The 16,403-nt window shown below is 48.1% G+C and overlaps 1 protein-coding gene across 11 annotated transcripts in view; it reads left to right on the top strand.

The window, feature by feature from the left end:
- Nucleotides 1-16,403, top strand: part of RALGPS1 (Ral GEF with PH domain and SH3 binding motif 1) — a 315,600-nt gene that overhangs the window by 39,953 nt on the left and 259,244 nt on the right. For 4 of the 11 annotated variants that reach the window (XM_058694078.1, XM_058694082.1, XM_058694080.1 and 1 more), the window contains exon 1: nt 885-1,114. The exons of 1 other annotated variant lie outside the window; for it this stretch is intronic. The gene's annotated coding sequence lies outside the window, so the exon portion shown is untranslated. Of the gene's footprint in view, nt 1-883; nt 1,115-1,571; nt 1,628-1,717; nt 1,833-16,403 lie in introns of those variants that run through there. 6 more of the 11 variants (XM_058694084.1, XM_058694083.1, XM_058694081.1 and 3 more) reach the window with 5 other exon arrangements.

Raw genomic sequence — 16,403 nt, 5'->3', positions numbered from 1 at the left:
TTTCTGTTTGATCGTTTCTTTTTTTCCTCTGTAAGTTTTGGGAAACACAAGAACCAAATCTTTCCTTACTCGGACGTAACTTCTAAATGAATTTGAAAATTGTCAAAATGACGTTCTACATGTCTTTGTGCCCGAGAATCAATGGGAGTAAGGGAGGATGTCGGGGCTCCTTACTGTGGTTCTGGACTTCTAGGGGGTCACAGACCTGACTTCGACTGTGTTTGCAACTTGTTACCTCTGCGACTGTAATCAAATGACTTGACCTCCCTGCCTACCTCTTCGTGTCTGGCACAGAGTAAAGGATGTGGGAGCAGGGAGAGAAGGGGCAGGCTCATTTCCCCGTTTTGCAATTGTGTGGTTTTGGGCAAGTCCCTTCACCTCTTGGGGCCTAATTTTCCCAGCTGTAAAGTAAATGCGTTGGACCCCCAGCTCTCTGAGGTTTCCTCTGGCTCTGGCGTTCTGTGTTCTCTGCCTACCTCTGAGTTGAATAGAATGAGCATTGAGGTGATGTCTCTCACAAAACCATTTTTTGTTGTTGTTGTTGTTGTTCAAAACGATAAATCCTAGGTAGGGACTTCAAGGGGAGATTGGAGGAGGCCTGGAAGGATGTACGGGGAATAAGATGCACTGCTATTTCTAGGAAGAAAATGGGCGTGGCAGGGCACTGAGAGGGGTGTGCAGACCGCGGAAAGCATCCTTACAGGCTGAGAGGGCGTCCTCAGGCTGGAACTGAGGCCGAGGCCAGCGAGGACCGAAGCTGCAGCGGCTGCGCACTGGCGCTCCTAGCCGGCCGATTTGCGTGTCCCCGCCTCTACCTCGAACTGGTTGGGTGGGCTGGTCGGGCGCCGCGCGCCGATTGGTTGGACGGCCCGCCGCTCAGGCCCAGGAGCGGACGGTTCCTACTGCGGCTGGGCACCGGCTCCGCTCCCGCGTCGGCCCGCGCTCCAGCTGCGCCCGGCCCGGCCCCGGCCTGGCTCGGCCCGGCCCCGGCCTGCGAGCGAAGGCGCCGCTGCCGCCTGGGCCGCTCCCAGGGCCATGAGGAGGCGGCGGCAGCCACTGCGGCCCGCGTCAAGGTGACCGGCCGGGACTGCAGCGGCGGCGGCGAGAGCGGGCGGTGAGAGGAGCGGCCCGCGGGGCGGGGCGGGGCGGGGCGGGGCCCTGAGGGCCGGGCCGCAGGGAGCTGCAGGTGCGGGGGGCGGGACCCAGAGGGGCCGCTGGGCCGGGGAGGGGCCTCGGGGAGGGAGGCGGGGCCGGGGGGCAGGGGTGGTGTTGGGAGGGTTCAGGGGCGCGGGGGGCCTTAGGCGCGCTCGTCCTGCGAGGGGTTGGTGTGAAGGGCAGTGGGTGTGGGGGTGGAGGTGGGGACAGGCCGCAGGTGTTGGGGGCGGGGCTGGTGGAGGCAGTTGGGCGGGGAAGAGGGGGCTGCAGGTGTGGGGGCGGGGCAAGGTGGGACCACAGATTAGGCAGTGGGAGGGGGCTGCGAGGTGAGGTCTGAGCTGCTGGAGAGCCCGGGCCTGAAAAAAACCACAGGTGCAAAGGGCGGGGCCAGGGAGACCTGCAGGGGCGGGGGGCGGGGCACCGAGCGGTTGCAGGTCCGGAAGCGGTGCCTCAGGTGACGAGCTGGCGGAGGGTGAGTGGTCTCCGGAGCAGGGAATGCAGCTCTCTCCGTTGTAGTGGGGTTTGGGTGGGCGCGCGAGCTTTGGGCTTTCTGAATATTCTGGAGGCTTCGAGGGTTGCCGCTGGGCCAGAGGGGTTGGCCGGGCCTGCCTGTGCTTCTCTTGAGGCTGACTTGGATCTTAGCTCGCCCCGTTTATTAGGCTATGACACGCTGTGCGGTAAGTGGGGCGCGTCGTTTTTCACGATCTCAGGGGCTTTCCCTGTACTGTTGCAGGGGGGCCTGCCTCGATTGGGGTCGGCGGTTGGCATTCATTCGAAGATCAGAAATGTGTTTGAGAAATGTTGCTTGCTGGAAGAGTAGTTAGTGTGAAGCTTGAAGGGTCCTGGTACCAGATGCTGCTGCAGATCTTCCCAATGGCAGTCCCCAAAAGACTGACATGGCAGCCTGGTGAGGGGGGGAGAACAGGAATGAGGGCTCAGAAGCGTTTGCCTCTGTGTAACCCCCGGAGAGTCTTTCACCTCTCTGAGCTTTGTGTCTTCCTCTGCAAAACGAGCATCTATAGCAGCGCGCAACCTGCCTTGTGTGCCTCCCAGGGGACTTGTGAGGCTAGGATGGAAAAATGCTTATTGAGCAAATTATGGGCTAAAGTTATGAGTCTCCTTCCTCTTCGCCGATAGGGAGGTTGGATTCACGGACTAGGGGCTTAAAGAGAAAGGTATTTCTAATAGACCATTTTCTTGTTTGAGTTTGGGATGAGGTTTATCGCAGAGAGTGCCCAAAAGACTCAGTCCTGTCTTGGATCAAGGCCACTGAGGGAGCTGTGGCAGGGAGCGATGGCAGGTGGAAACCGAGGAACATTTAATTGTTTGCTGACCTTTAGACCCCAACCCCAGCGAGGACTCTGAGCTGGATCATGAGGCTTAGGCTTGAGCCTTATGGAATTCTTCCTTCCCATCCAAGTAGGAACTCTGATTTTACTACGTTCCAGAAGGAAGGCACTAAAAAGAAAGGAATGTGAGAATTTCATAGCTTCCTACAGGGGCAGAGAGAAGAAATCAAGATGAGAGGGCTCCCTCCTATCCAGAAGATGGCAGGGAACCCATGTGTGTGACTTTTTGGTGCACAGTACCTCTACTCACTAGCAGTTTGAACACACTGTCATTTCTCCTCCCTGCATTGCAGGAGAAAGAGGCTTCTCCTGCACTGGCCTGCATTTTTCTTTACTTTAGGAGGTATGGAACTTTTGGAGGCCAACCACTGTGGCGCTGGCCTATTTCGCTACCTCTCAGCTGGGTGGTGGTGGCCCAGTGGCATCATGGGAATGGCGTCTCAGGGATGGGTCCTTACTGGGGCCTGGGCTTGTGTGGCGGGCACCCAGAGGGTCTAGCAGTTTGCATGTGTGAGTTTTCCCTTTCTGTCCTGGCAGAAACTGTGTAAATGGTTCTCAGAGATTGCTGCCCTCTGGATAACCATCATGCTCTGTGGGTTAAAAGGAAAGCCCAAACTTGGTGGCACACAAAAGTTAGAACATGCATTGCATAATGAGGGGATCGTCTCTTTGCTTGTTATTATTGGAGTGACAATACCCAGGGTTGAGAGAAACTTCATCAATAGAAAATATTGAACCCGAAGCTCTTTGCGATATGGCCCCAGTCTACCTTTTTAAATTGATTTTCCTCTTCAGTATGGAGGGTGAAAGCTCTGGCTTGGAAGTCAGGTGGGTCAGGTTGGAAGTCTTATACAACAGTTTCTCAACTTCTCAGAGCTTTGTTTGCCTTATTTGTGAAACAAGGATAATCATGTCCACATTGAGAGGTTGTTATGAAGAATAAATGAGACAAGGTATGTGAAAGCACCTGATATATTAGGCATTCAGTGTTAGGGTCCATTTCTCCCCTCCCTGCCTACTCATCTTTCAACACAACAGAATAGCATGAGGCATGTAAAGAGAGCAGGACTGGTAATTCTGAGGCCTTCACTTCTTGTATAACCTTGAACAAATCTCTTTGCCAGACCTCCATTTTCTAGGCTGAGTGAGGATGGTGTGAGACTGAGAACATCAAGCGTTGTGCTTGCTCTGGCATTCTCATCAGCATGCTGTCATGTTTTCCTGAAAGGCAGGGGGGAAGAAACTAATGACCTCCTGTTTAAAAGAAAAAAAAAATCTGACACTTTGCCTAGTGCGTAGTAGGTGCTCATTAAATACTTGTTGAAGGAACAGATGAAGGGATTTAAGAAGAAGGTGTGGCACGTTGTCCCTGCTGCTTATATGTATGTTGTATCTCTGTCTTCAAAATGCTATTGATTTATTTGCAAAAACCTATTGCAACGTTAGTGAAATTGGCGAACCTCAGCATGAAAGACCAAAGCTGTTTCACAGTTCTGTTTTACCATAAATGAAGTCCACCCAGCTTTTGTTCATAAGCATACATACTTCTTCACAGTTGCAGTTGTATGTACGCGAGCATTTGGAAGAAGCCTGGCAAAAAGTATTTTTTTTAAATGGTGTTTTTAATCTTATTTTTTTAAGAAGTAAAAAAAATATATCACACATGGCTTCTCTTTTTAAAGGCAGGTAGTTCATGGGGTGCCTGGGTGATTCAGTCTGTTAAGTGTTCAACTCTTGGGGGGCGCCTGGGTGGCTCTGTCGATTATGTGTCCAACTTCAGCTCAGGTCATGATCTCATGGTCTGTAAGTTTGAGCCCCGCGTCGGGCTCTGTGCTGACAGCTCAGAGCCTGGAGCCTGCTGCGGATTCTGTGTCCCCCTCTCTCTCTGACCCTCCCCCGTTCATGCTCTGTCTCTCTCTGTCTCAAAAATAAATAAACATTAAAAAAAAAAGTGTTCAACTCTTGGTTTCAGCTCAGGTCATGATCTCACGGAATTCGTGAGTTCAAGACCCACATCAGGCTTTGCACTGACAGTGTGGAGTCTGCTTGTGACTCTCTCTCTCTCTCTCTCTCTCTCTCTCTCTCTCTCTCTCTCTCTTTCTCTCCCTCTCCCTCTCCCCCTCACTTTCTCACTCACTCTCAACCGCCCCCCCATCTCTCTTGCTCTCAAAATAAATGAATAAACTTTTAAAAAAAGGCAAGTCATTCAAAGGGGAACAAATTATAAAGGGTCTTTCTTGCCTCCAGCTGCCAGTCCTTCTCCCTAGGGGCAACCACCATTACCATTTTCTTGTTTATTGTATATCCTTTCTCTTACAGAAAGAATGGTGTCTGTACATCCTCTTTCTCCTTCATTTATTCACTTGATCTGTTTTGGAAATTGTTCCAACATTGGACTGTGTTCCAGTTGGTACACACAGTTCCTTCTTAATAAATGTTTTCAACTGATGTTGTAAGCACAATTTTATCCATGTCTCCCCGCCCTCCCCATGATGTTTACTCAGTAATGGTTAGCAGTCATTGTTTAGAAGAATAACAAGAGACATCCCTTGTTCTTTTCTAGGAAACAAATGGCTTTGGTCCCATTGAACAATAGACTACAGGCAGTCCGTATATCTGGATGCAAGGTGGACGGCAGAAAGAGAAAGGAAAAGGGATCTGTTTGTTAGTGAATGAAAACTGACTTTCCATTCAGCCCTTGATTCAAAGTTGAGCTGCCACTCACTGGCTGTATGACTTGGGACAATTTACCTAATCTTTCTGCATTTCAGTCTTCCTATCTGTAAATGGATGATGATAATAAAATCTGCCTTTTGAGGTTTTTGTGCGGAGGACATGAGATCATGCATACAAAGTACTTGCAGCGATAGCAGGTCTTAGTAGATGCTCAAGGAGGGGTAGCTGCCATGTTATTAATAACCTGAAGTAGCCTCTTTTGTTTTTTGTCAGCAGATATTTCCCGGGCAGTTGAGACTGAGCCGTGGACAGTGCCCAGAGTCCTTGCCCTTGGGATGCTCACATACTGTGCAGGGAGACAGACACCTAAGTCACTGATTACCCAACAGTTATGGTGGGCCCAACGTTGGGGTGGCGAGCAGTAGAGGGGTCATGGAGTCAGGAAGTAGTGACTTCTCCCTGGGTGATTTGGGAATGGCTTCCCAGGTCAAATATCCCTACCTTTGTGAAACCTACTCTGTTCTAGGCACAAGTGACCGCTCCTGTTTGTACTCCCTTGACTTTCATTGTGTGTCTGCCTTGATCAGAACACGCACTGTGTTATAGCGTGCATCGGTTTATGTCTGTGGCTCCTCCCTGCACAGGAAAACCCTCCTGCTGTCTTTGCTGCTGAGTCTTCAGGGTAGGCTCTTGGTGGGCATTGGGACGTACCTCTGGACCAACTGAATGTTGGCAAGCTCTTATTGATAAGTCATTATTTCTCTGGTGAATCCCGGTTTCTGGGCTCTGTTCCTTCACTTTCCAACTACTTGAGTGCTGACTCTGACAGGCATGTGTTGTGCCATATACTAGCTGTAGGCTTTGGGTGTGGCTGGTGGTACTTGTCCAAAGAGTCTTAGAGATGGGAGCGGAAAGAACTATTTGCTCCGGATGCTCCAGGACAAGATAGGGAAGCAGAAAAAAGGACAGCTCTAAACATGAACTGCTCATATTTGTTAAGCCCACCTTGACTTTCCTCAGAGCATGGCTGCTCATCTTTCTCTTGTGGTGAGGCTGTGGAGGAGCAGGCTCAAGGGAGCAGAGTAGTGGTGCATTTTGACCAGGGGAAGTGGACAGTTGGTCAGGTTGGCGTCTGTGAGGGGCATCCTGGGGGCATTTTTAGGGCCATTTTCTTAAAAAGAGAGGTGACCTTACTTCCTTTATGCGGGGATTCACTCACCAGACTTGCTGGGTTCCTGCTTTGGGCTAAACCCTTTGCTGAATGCTGGAAATGTGTGGAGATGAAGGAGTCCTGTCCCTGCCTTTGAGGAGCTCAAGGTTGGGGGAGGAGCCACATGCAAACAGAAGGTGATCAGAAGGCAACTGACTGTGACAGAAGACCTCAAGTCAAGGGGCCAAGCAGATTCATGCTCTGGAGCCAGGCAGACCTGGGTTCAAATTCTGGCTCTTCCACACATAAGGCCTTGGGCAAATGTCTTCCTGTTTGTGTCTTGTTTACTGATTTGTTAAATGGGGATTGCAGTGTTATCTAACTTAGGACTCTTGTTGAAGATTCAGTGAAATAATGCAGTGGCACGTTTAGCCTGGTGCCTGATAGAAAGCTGTTCCTGCAGACTGCTCACATGTTATTCGTGGTTCTTTTGGAGCACTGAGGAGCACCTCTTCAGTTGTTTTCTCTGGTTTCTAGTATAGTGGTAATGGTGCCAGTGGGGTGGTAAAGGTGACGGCCATGGTGTCTGAGAAACCAGCTCTGAAGTCACAAAGAACTCGAGGAGTTCTAGGGATACTCCTCATGGGCCCCGTTAACCCCGAGTTATGGGTTTGTCCACAAGTGTTTCCTCCCCCCCCCCCTTTTTTTTTTTTTACACAAGCCCTTCTCAAAGGTAGTTTCCAGCCCAGCACCGTTGTGAGCACCTTTTCTTCATTGGATCACCTGCACTGATCAATTCCACATCTTTTCCCCAAGGGGAGGCATAAACCAGGCTTGTTTCACATGCACTTATGGAGGAGAGCAGAGGCAATGAAGACCCAGAATGACAAATTGTCCCACAGTTTTTCTGCAGAGCTTTTGACTCCATTATGTTCTCTGTAGGAGATTTATCTCCTGACATCAGAGCTTAAAGTGCAGACTCTAGAGTCAGGCCAATGTGGTTATGGGTCCTAACTCTACCACTCAAAACCCTGGTGGCTTTGGTCAAGTGACCACTCCTCTGTTTCCTCATTGATACAGGAAGTGTGATGATGTGGGAAATAAGCCCATTTGACCCAATCAAAGGAGGGATGCAGTGAAGCAAGGTTTCAATGAATGTTCTTGTCAGAGCGGGTGTCTGACAGACCGGCACACTTGGGGCAGTTACAGCAGACAATTTATCTCCTAGTATGCAAGTTCCTCCCCTGATTCCTCATTGGCTGAATACTACAGAGGTTACAGCCTTACCCAGACATCGCCTATGCCCATGTGAGCAAAAAGTAGTCTAATTGGAACAAATGTACATTTCCTGAGGGATGCGGAGACTCTCAGTCCCTCCTTTGTTCTTTGGCGCATGCTCATTGCAAAGCCCGTGAAGGTAAGTTCGCGAAACAGAGAGGGGAAGAAGAACCAGGAAAGGAAGTATCTAAGGGTTTGGGACTCCACTGTGGGCCGGGTGGGGCGGGGTTCATACGTACGTCCAGTAGGTTGTAATATAATCCTGCTGTTAAGTAGCACAGCTTTTATTTGATGTTTCTGAAAATGAATCATCTCCCGTACTTTTCACAATGGTACTTACCTCCATATGGTTCCTAAAAGGCTTCAAGGTGATCATGTGGAATGGGGCTCAGCATAGAGTTCACACATCATGAGCACCCAGTAGATGTGAGCTGGAATAATGTTCTCTCCATCCATTGTTAGCGTGCTTGCAGAATGCTTTTTTAGGGGATGTTAATTTACTGCCTATGGAAGTTACTTGAGTTATCGCACAAGGAATATGTTAAAACTCAGATGTCCTCGGTGGCAGGAGCTAGTAGGGTCACCCAGGGTGGCAGGAGGAACTCAGCTTGTGTTGGGACTGCAGATGCAAGTGTGCACACCCACAAAAGCAGTTGGCTGTTGGTAAGGGAGAGGATGGGTCACTGTGAGGGGGGGGCTTGTCTCAGGCTGGTCCAGGAAATGAAGGCTTGTTTCCCAAGTTGTTTCTGTCTCCTTGTTCTGTGACTCCACGTTAAATGGGGGGTCTTTAATATGAACGGATGCAACATTATATTTTTCCTCTTTAAGATTTAAATATTTTTAGGGGCTCCTGGGTGGCCCAGTGGGTTAAGCGTCAGCCTTCGGCTTAGGTCATGATCCCATGGCTTGTGAGTTCAAGCCCGGCGTCGGACTCTGTGCTCACAGCTTAGAGCCTGGAACCTGCTTTGGATTCTGTGTCTCCCCCACTCTCTGCCCCTATCTCACTCACGCTCTGTCTCTCTCTCCTATGACAATAAACAAACATTGAACAAAAAAATTAAAAAAAAAATAAGATTAAGATTTAAATATTTTTATTATAAGGTTTTATTTTAAGGTGAAGACAATTACTTGACTAATCAAGAAATTTAAATATTTGGCCTCAACAGTCAAAGATGTCTTTGAAAATCATCTTCTCTTCGTAGAGATGAAAGAAAGACTGATGAGTATAATTAAATTCATGTTTATTGGCTATAATAATTCTCACCCACTCTTGTATAAGCTTGATAATTAGGTCAAGAGAAATCTGTGCTTTTGATACATTTCTCAGTAATTAAATATTTATGGAAAACAAGTTAATAAATTCAGGAGAATATGCTGTGTCTCTTTTTGTGGCACTGAAGTTTGTTACGTGGAATCGGTGACTTTGACCATTTTGAGGTATTTTTTATTGCGTGTCCTTTCTGTAGCTGTATTTTGATTTGTTTTTCCTCTGGGCACCATATCTCCCAACACTTTCGGCCCACTAGCATTTCTAGACTGTTCCCCCCACAGGCTCCCACAACACCCTCCTGTAGTGTGTCATAGCACTCTGTGACTAATGAGGACTTCCTGGTGAACACCACCCCCGCCCCCCTCCCTGCCAGCCGATTTTGTAGAGTAAGAGCCTGCATTTGTTCTTGCCATATCCTGGGCCTAGCCCAGGGCTCGTACAAGGCAGCCAGAATGAGTTGTGTGTGGTTCTCTGCTTAAAACCCTTCACTGGCTTCTGACCTCCCTTAGAAAAAAGACCAGATCCCAAGCATGGCCTGCTGGGTGTAACAACATGCTTTGTCGTGCAGTTGTTGGTGATGTCTGTCTCCCATAGTGCTTTCAGATCCTGGACTAGGGCTGTTTTGCTCACCATTGGGTCTTTAGGGCCTGTCATAGCATCTGGCACATAGCAGGTACCCCATAAGTGTTTGTTGAATGAATACATGAAGTAAATGGTGAGTGTCAACTGATTTGAATCTATGAAATGAGAACGTTGGATCTGAGGTCCCTTCATTATGAAATATCTCAACACTTTACAAAGTCTCTTGACACCTGTTTTTTCAGGGTCGTCTTGGTTCTTACAAGGCAGTCTTTGAGGTGCATGGGAGAAAATGGAAGCTCAGAGAGGCCAAGCAAGTTGCCCAAGATGTAGCTGTGGGAGAAACCGAGGGCTCCTCCATTGTCTTTTCTTGCACCCTGTGCTGCCTCAAGATGTGGTTTCTGACATTGGAAGAGTCATAGGTGAGATAAGGAAACGTGTTCATTGAAAAAGGTACTTGTGATAGTTTCTCTTAGTTTTCGTTATTTTAATTTCCTGATAATGGAACGTAAGGAGTGCAATTTGCAGTGAGGGTTTTAAGGTCTGTTTTCATTCTAGGGACTAGGAAACCCTGATCTTCCTTGTAAAGTACAGTAATTACTAATGCATGTGCTGATGGGTTGACAACTAAGATTAGAATTTGTTCTTGTTGGGAAGCTTTTTGATAAGATTAGAAGATTAGAATCTTTTAGATAAGATTTTGATGATTGATAGACAGCATTCTCTTGCTGTTTTCAAACCTGCCAGGTTGCTCTAGTTAGCTTATTTCTCTACTTTCTCTCTGGGCATACCTGCTACAGGGCTCTTTTGCAATGAGCACTGTTGTGAACTTTGCACTCATCAGATGTGGTGTCAGTCCGTCCTGAAAGTTAAAGGGCACGGAGTCCACTCTTCCCACTGCTGAGGGTGGGACTTTGCCAGGGTTTCATACTCCGTGTCCTGATTCTCCACCCAGCAAATCCTATGGACTTTAGCACATCCATTTGTACATTGCATTTCGTAACAACTTCCTGCAGGACATAAAACGTTGCACATAGACCATGTTCATGAAGAAGCATTTACCTCTGATGAAAACCTCTGCATTGAGGTCCTTTGTTGAGTCAGAGGAACTAAGTCCTGACTGACTTCGTGTGCATCTCTGGGGTCTGGTGGCAATATGCATATTGATCTTAGGGAGCTTCATCATGATCTTAGGGGGCTTCTTAAAGGCTGAGAGATTCTTGGAACCTAGTTTTATAAATATAGCCAATATCCTTTTGGAACAGAGACAGCAGCCTGGAATTACAGAAAAATCACCGGATATGCAGCCAGAATGCAAGTGTGTCAGTTTGTTCTGACACCTGCTTTCCAAATAAACAGGAATATCCCTGGTGTGTATGTGTCCTTTCTTCACTAGGAAAGCCCCAGTTTTATTTTTATCTTATCTTATTTTATTTATATTAAATGTTTATTTTTGAGAGAGAGAGCGAGCGAGCGAGCAGGGGAGGGGCAGAGAGAGGGAGGGACAGAGGATACGAAGCGGGCTTTGCATTGACAGCAGAGAGCCTGACGCAGGGCTTGAACTCACGAACTGTGAGATCATGACTTGAGCCGCAGTCGGGTGCTCAACCGACTGAGTCGCCCAGGCACCTCAAAAAGCCCCAGTTTTAAAATCTGAGATTGCTTTGTGAGGGTCGAGTCAGAGTAAAGAGAGCTGGATGATGTGGAACTATTGTACCAGCAATGAAAGGCAGCCTTATTCCTTGTTCTTGCCTGTCTTTTAGACCTACCTGCCTGTCAGTCCATCTGTATGTCTGTCCGTCCGTCCGTCCATCCATCCATCCATCCATCCATAATCCATCCAGTTCTGTTCAGGGCCTGCTGAGTGTGGGGCCACAGTACAGAAAAAAAGATGAATCTGGTCCGTGCTGTCTTTTAACTCATAATCTAGCAGCAAAGTTAAAGAAGTATAAAAATAAGTACAAAAACAATAAAGAGCATAGAAAACATTAACTGAAGCACTGAAGATGGCTACAGAGGAGGAGTACAAGGTGCCTGCTGACTGTAAACAGGGCAGCTCTACCTGCTGGGAAGGCCAGAGCAACTTTCCACAGAAAAGATGAGTTGGACTTGACCAGGTGAACAGGTGGCAGCTGCATGGTCATGGTTCCAGTTGGGACAAGGGCATGGCGAATTCCAGACGTTAACAGAGAGCCAGCGTGGCTGGAGTACTGAGTTGCGAGGGAAACTCTGTAGTGTTCACACCCTGGTGGTTGGTGGTCCTGGTGCTGTTTTCTTGACCTGTGCAGGCATCCCCGACAGGCTCTTGCTGACTCTTCTTTTACATAATTCCCATCTATCACCGAAAGCGTCTATTACCGAAACAATACCTGCCATGGTTTCCAAGATAGCAGTTGGGTTTATTTTTATTGCCTTCAAGATTGGTTGCTTTCTTCGCTTTTTGATCTCGTTAGTGGTTTTCGTTCCACATTTCCTGAGCTCGCACCTGGCTTTGGCACCGCAGGCTTTGCCCTCAGGAGCCCACGGACCTGGCACACAGGAGTAAATAGATGAGAGTGGTGATGCTGGGTCAGGGATGGCAAAAGCAGTAGAAATGGGAGCTTGTGGGATGGAACCAGACTCACAGGATCTTAAAGATGGATTTTCAGTTTCCCGGGCAAAAAGGGACACGGGCAGAGGACACAGACTGCAGAGTAACAGAAGCAGGAAAGAACACACTGTGTGTCAGGAGTGGTGAGCTGCCTGGCATTGCTGGAGGGTGAAGCTCGTGAACACAGCTGGAGGAGACGCTGGCAGGAGATGCGCTCAGAGGTGTGGTTCAGGGTCAGTTCTCAGAGGGACTCGAAGGCAGTGCTTGGGAGTTCAGATGGTGTCCTGTGGCCAGTGGAGTTCCGTTCCAGAGTTGCGGGAGGAGGAGAACACTGCTGGTTGTGACCCTGGTGCAGAGGATGGTGTGGGGGAGATGAGTGCAGGGCTCTTGCCCCTGAACTTGGCCATGGGGATGGAGAGGAGGAGGCAGGTTTGGGAGAAGCTGAGGAAGAGGCCTCCTTTCTTGCAGATTTAGTGGATGGGAGGGCAGTATCAGGGTTTCTCACTTTAGTGATATTCAGGGCTGGGCCAGTCGCAGAGATAAGGAACAAGACAGGGGTATTGGGTTGAGGAGGAGGAAGTAGTGAATTCAGTGTTGGCAACAGCCAAGCTGAGTTTGGGAGGCCTGTGGGACAGCGTTTTGGCAGCTGGCCTGCTTGCCTGGAGCTCAGAGAAAGATCTGGGCCAGAGCAGTGGTCCTCAGTCTTTGGAGCATCAGGATCCTCAGTGGTGTTTGGGGGAGAGAGACTGGTCATCTGTATGTTGTGGAGCCTTCACAGGTGGCTCCAATACCCTGCTGGCTAAGAGAGAGAGACTTGGGGTCATCCTTGTATAGCTGGCCCAAAGTGATAGGAGAGGGCTGGGTCACCCAGGAAGTTTCTGCATAGTGGGCACGGGATCCTGGCTGGAGTGCTGGGGAGCACCAGTGCGAGGGATGGAGCACATAGCAGAGTCAGAGAAGGAGCTGGAGGAGGGTCAGTGAGAAAGTAGTAACCTAGGAAGATAATGGTGTGGAGGCTGGTGGCTGGGGCATCCCCTCCAGCTCGCTGTCTGCAGGGCCTCTGCCCCTGCCCCTGAAGCTGGGTGCCCCAGGCTTCCTGCTGACACTTTTATTTTCACTAACGTTGGAGACAGTCCAGCATTAGTTCCTTTTGCTTCCGTGTGCAAAAGACCGAGAGAGGCTCTTGGCCGCGGCCAGTGTCTCAACCCTTCATCTTCCCTGAGACCTCCTCAGGCAGTGCACCATGCCTGCTACCGCTGCTCTTTTGGTTTGACATCTCTGGTTCCTGAAGCAGGAAAGTCGGGGCCCCATCCAGTGTTCTGAGGTTCAGGACAGGTCTGCAGCCTCAGTGGGAAGGGTGTGTGTCTAGATCCCAGGATCGGGAGCTGTCAGAGCTGTGCGAGGAAGTCCAGGAAGATGACAAAACCGTGCAGACTGGACTAAAGTGATGTGGGAGCCCTGTGACTGGGGTTGTGCATTCTCGGTCTCCTGTGTGTCCTGAGCTTGGGCAGCAGGTCAGAGCCTGGTGTACAACTTCCAGAACTTACAGATGGGTCTTAGAGTTAGTGTACATGAGATTGACCCAGACTGCTCATGAAGGGTGTCCTAAATTGACAAAAGTGGAAGTCCACCCCCCGGTAGGCCTAAATGCCTGACAGAGATCAGCTTACCGAACCCAGTGAGGAGCCAACGAGAATCTGATGTGTGATGCCACATACATCTTTAAGTAATACCCTGACCCCAAAACCTGGGAGTGTAGGGCAGAGGCGGAGACCTAGTTGGCACTGGCCCTGGTGCTGAAAACCGCGGCTGAAGAGCGGTGAGAAAGGATCAGGGATAATTGGAGGTGAGTAGCTGTCCTTGATATCAGGGCCCACCACCCTGATATGAAGCCATTTGCCTCTCACAAAAGGAGAAAGAAAAAGGATTAATGTTCATTGGTTGAAAAACCTCAATGTTTAGCAAAGAGAAGGGAGCAGATGAGTGGATGGGAGTACGTGTACCAGTACAGAACATAAAACGCTGTTCAGCTCTTGTGGGATGGAACACAGAGAAGGGGTTCCGAGAATGGGGCTGGCTGAACTGGGTTCAAATCCTGCCTTTGCCTAAGGACTCACTACCACAGCCAGTGAAGATACTTTTATTGACAGTGTCCTTGGGTAGGTCACCTGACCTCCTGGGACCTCACTTGCTAGGGTGAGTTTTCTCACGTTAAATGGGTGTGATAGCGGGGCGCCTGGGTGGCGCAGTCGGTTAAGCGTCCGACTTCAGCCAGGTCACGATCTCGCGGTCCGTGAGTTCGAGCCCCGCGTCAGGCTCTGGGCTGATGGCACGGAGCCTGGAGCCTGTTTCCGATTCTGTGTCTCCCTCTCTCTCTGCCCCTCCCCCGTTCATGCTCTGTCTCTCTCTGTCCCAAAAATAAATAAAAAAAAAACGTTGAAAAAAAAAATTAAAAAAAAAAAAATGGGTGTGATAGCAATACCCATCTTAGAGAATTTTTATAAGAACTCAGTGGTATATTAGTACAGAGAAGGTGCTTGACAAAGTGTCTATCACAGAGTAATGGTTCAGTAAATAACAGTAGTAATGCTGCTGCTGATAATATGATCCTTGCCTGAATATCTCTGCTGATTTCTCCACTGGACTAAACCCCACCAATGTAGCACACGTATGATGTAAAGGACTTCAGCAATAATAGGCTCAGCTGTTGATCCTGGATCAATAATTGGAGGTGATAAGGACCAAATAGCACATTGGCCTTAGTCTTTAGTGATGGTATAGATGTGTATCACCTCTTCTATCTTTCTGAGTATTTTGGTGGATGTTGGGGGAGGTGGCATTACGGATTATTTACCTAGTGTTTGGTTGTTAATGCCAAAGTCTCATGTTTATGATGAGGCTTGTTACTGAGTAGCCTCTTATTAAATGTTTTTTTGAGGGCGTGGGGGGAAAATGTTTCTTGAATGGATAAGATGAAAATCAATCAGTTGATCAAGCAATCAACTTCTGGCTCTTTCCAGGGAAGTCTACACATAGTAATAGTGACAATGCCACATCTCCAAATGTTGGCAATTCCAATGAGATAGTCTACAAAACTTGATAAAATAGTGATATTTATCTGGAAAAAGAAATTGGTAAAAACATTAAAAAAATTTTAGGGCACAGAAATGGCCGTTATTCTTCTAGATTCCTGTTCATTTCAACAAATATTTGAGTTTGTCTGCTATGTGTAAAAATAGTGCTAGACCCTTAGTTGGGGGAATATAAAAATTGACATCTATTGGATATCTTTCGTGATACATATTCTCATATAACATTTATCTCTCTCCTTATGAGGGAGCCATTTTTGTAGTTTGGAGTATAAGTGACAGAAAACTAAAATAACAAAGACGTAAATAAGATAGAAACTTCTCATGTGTGAGAAGTCAAGAGATAATCAGCTCAGGGTAGGTATAGAGCCTACATGGTCAGAGACTCAGGTTCCTTCTATCTTGTTGTCCCATCGTGAGGCTATCTTGGGAGCGACTTCCAAGTCTGAGGTCACTTCAAGGCCTGAAATGGCTGCTGGAGCTCTAGCTTTTGCATCTGCATTCCAGCCTTTGAGGGCCACTTCCCAGAATTTGTGCATGACATTTCTTGCATCTCATTGGCCTGATCTTGGTCATATGGCCACTCCTAGCAGTAATGGAGGTTGGGAAATGTAATCTCTATTCAGGGAAGCCATGTGTCCACCTACAAACCAGAATTTCTGTTACTAAAGAAGGAGAGGAGGATGGTTATTGGGGGCCAGCATCACCATTATTGGCCCCATTTAAAATATGTGGAGTCTCAGAGTAGTTGAGATCAGCCTCATATATATGGCCTATGAATGACTGAACCTTCATAACTTATTATAAAGCAGTAATTTATTAATTCCATATGGCTCTTGGGTAAGAGCAGGAAAACAGATTCCGGGAAAAGAAATGATTTCTTTGCTAACATGCACAGGACCTTAATTCATGAGCCATCAGGAGTTACACAATAGCAAGGGAAGGAATGGTTATTACATTGTTGGGACATTTGGCTTTCAATGCCAGAAGGAATTGCTAAGCTTGACCCCAGACAGCAGTGGAGACTCCAGATGAGTTTGAGTTCAAGAACAAAACCTGGAGTTAAAGATGGGAGGATGTATACTGAGCTCTGTTATGGGATCTAGGAGAGGTGGGTTACAGGATTCAGGTTTCGGCGAGTTGGGAGGGAGAACTTTCCCTGTCTACTTTCTTTCTTTCTTTTTTTTTTCCTACCTTTTTGTATGTGTAATGCCTGAGTCAGAGGCAAAGGACTTTATTGCTAGCATAAACATTAGCATGTGTGTCC

The sequence above is a fragment of the Neofelis nebulosa genome, chromosome 12 (genome assembly GCF_028018385.1).
Source record: "Neofelis nebulosa isolate mNeoNeb1 chromosome 12, mNeoNeb1.pri, whole genome shotgun sequence".
Classification (NCBI taxonomy): Eukaryota; Metazoa; Chordata; class Mammalia; order Carnivora; family Felidae; genus Neofelis; species Neofelis nebulosa.
The sequence above is the reverse complement of the archived record's forward strand: the minus strand, read 5'-3'. Positions and strand labels throughout refer to the sequence as shown.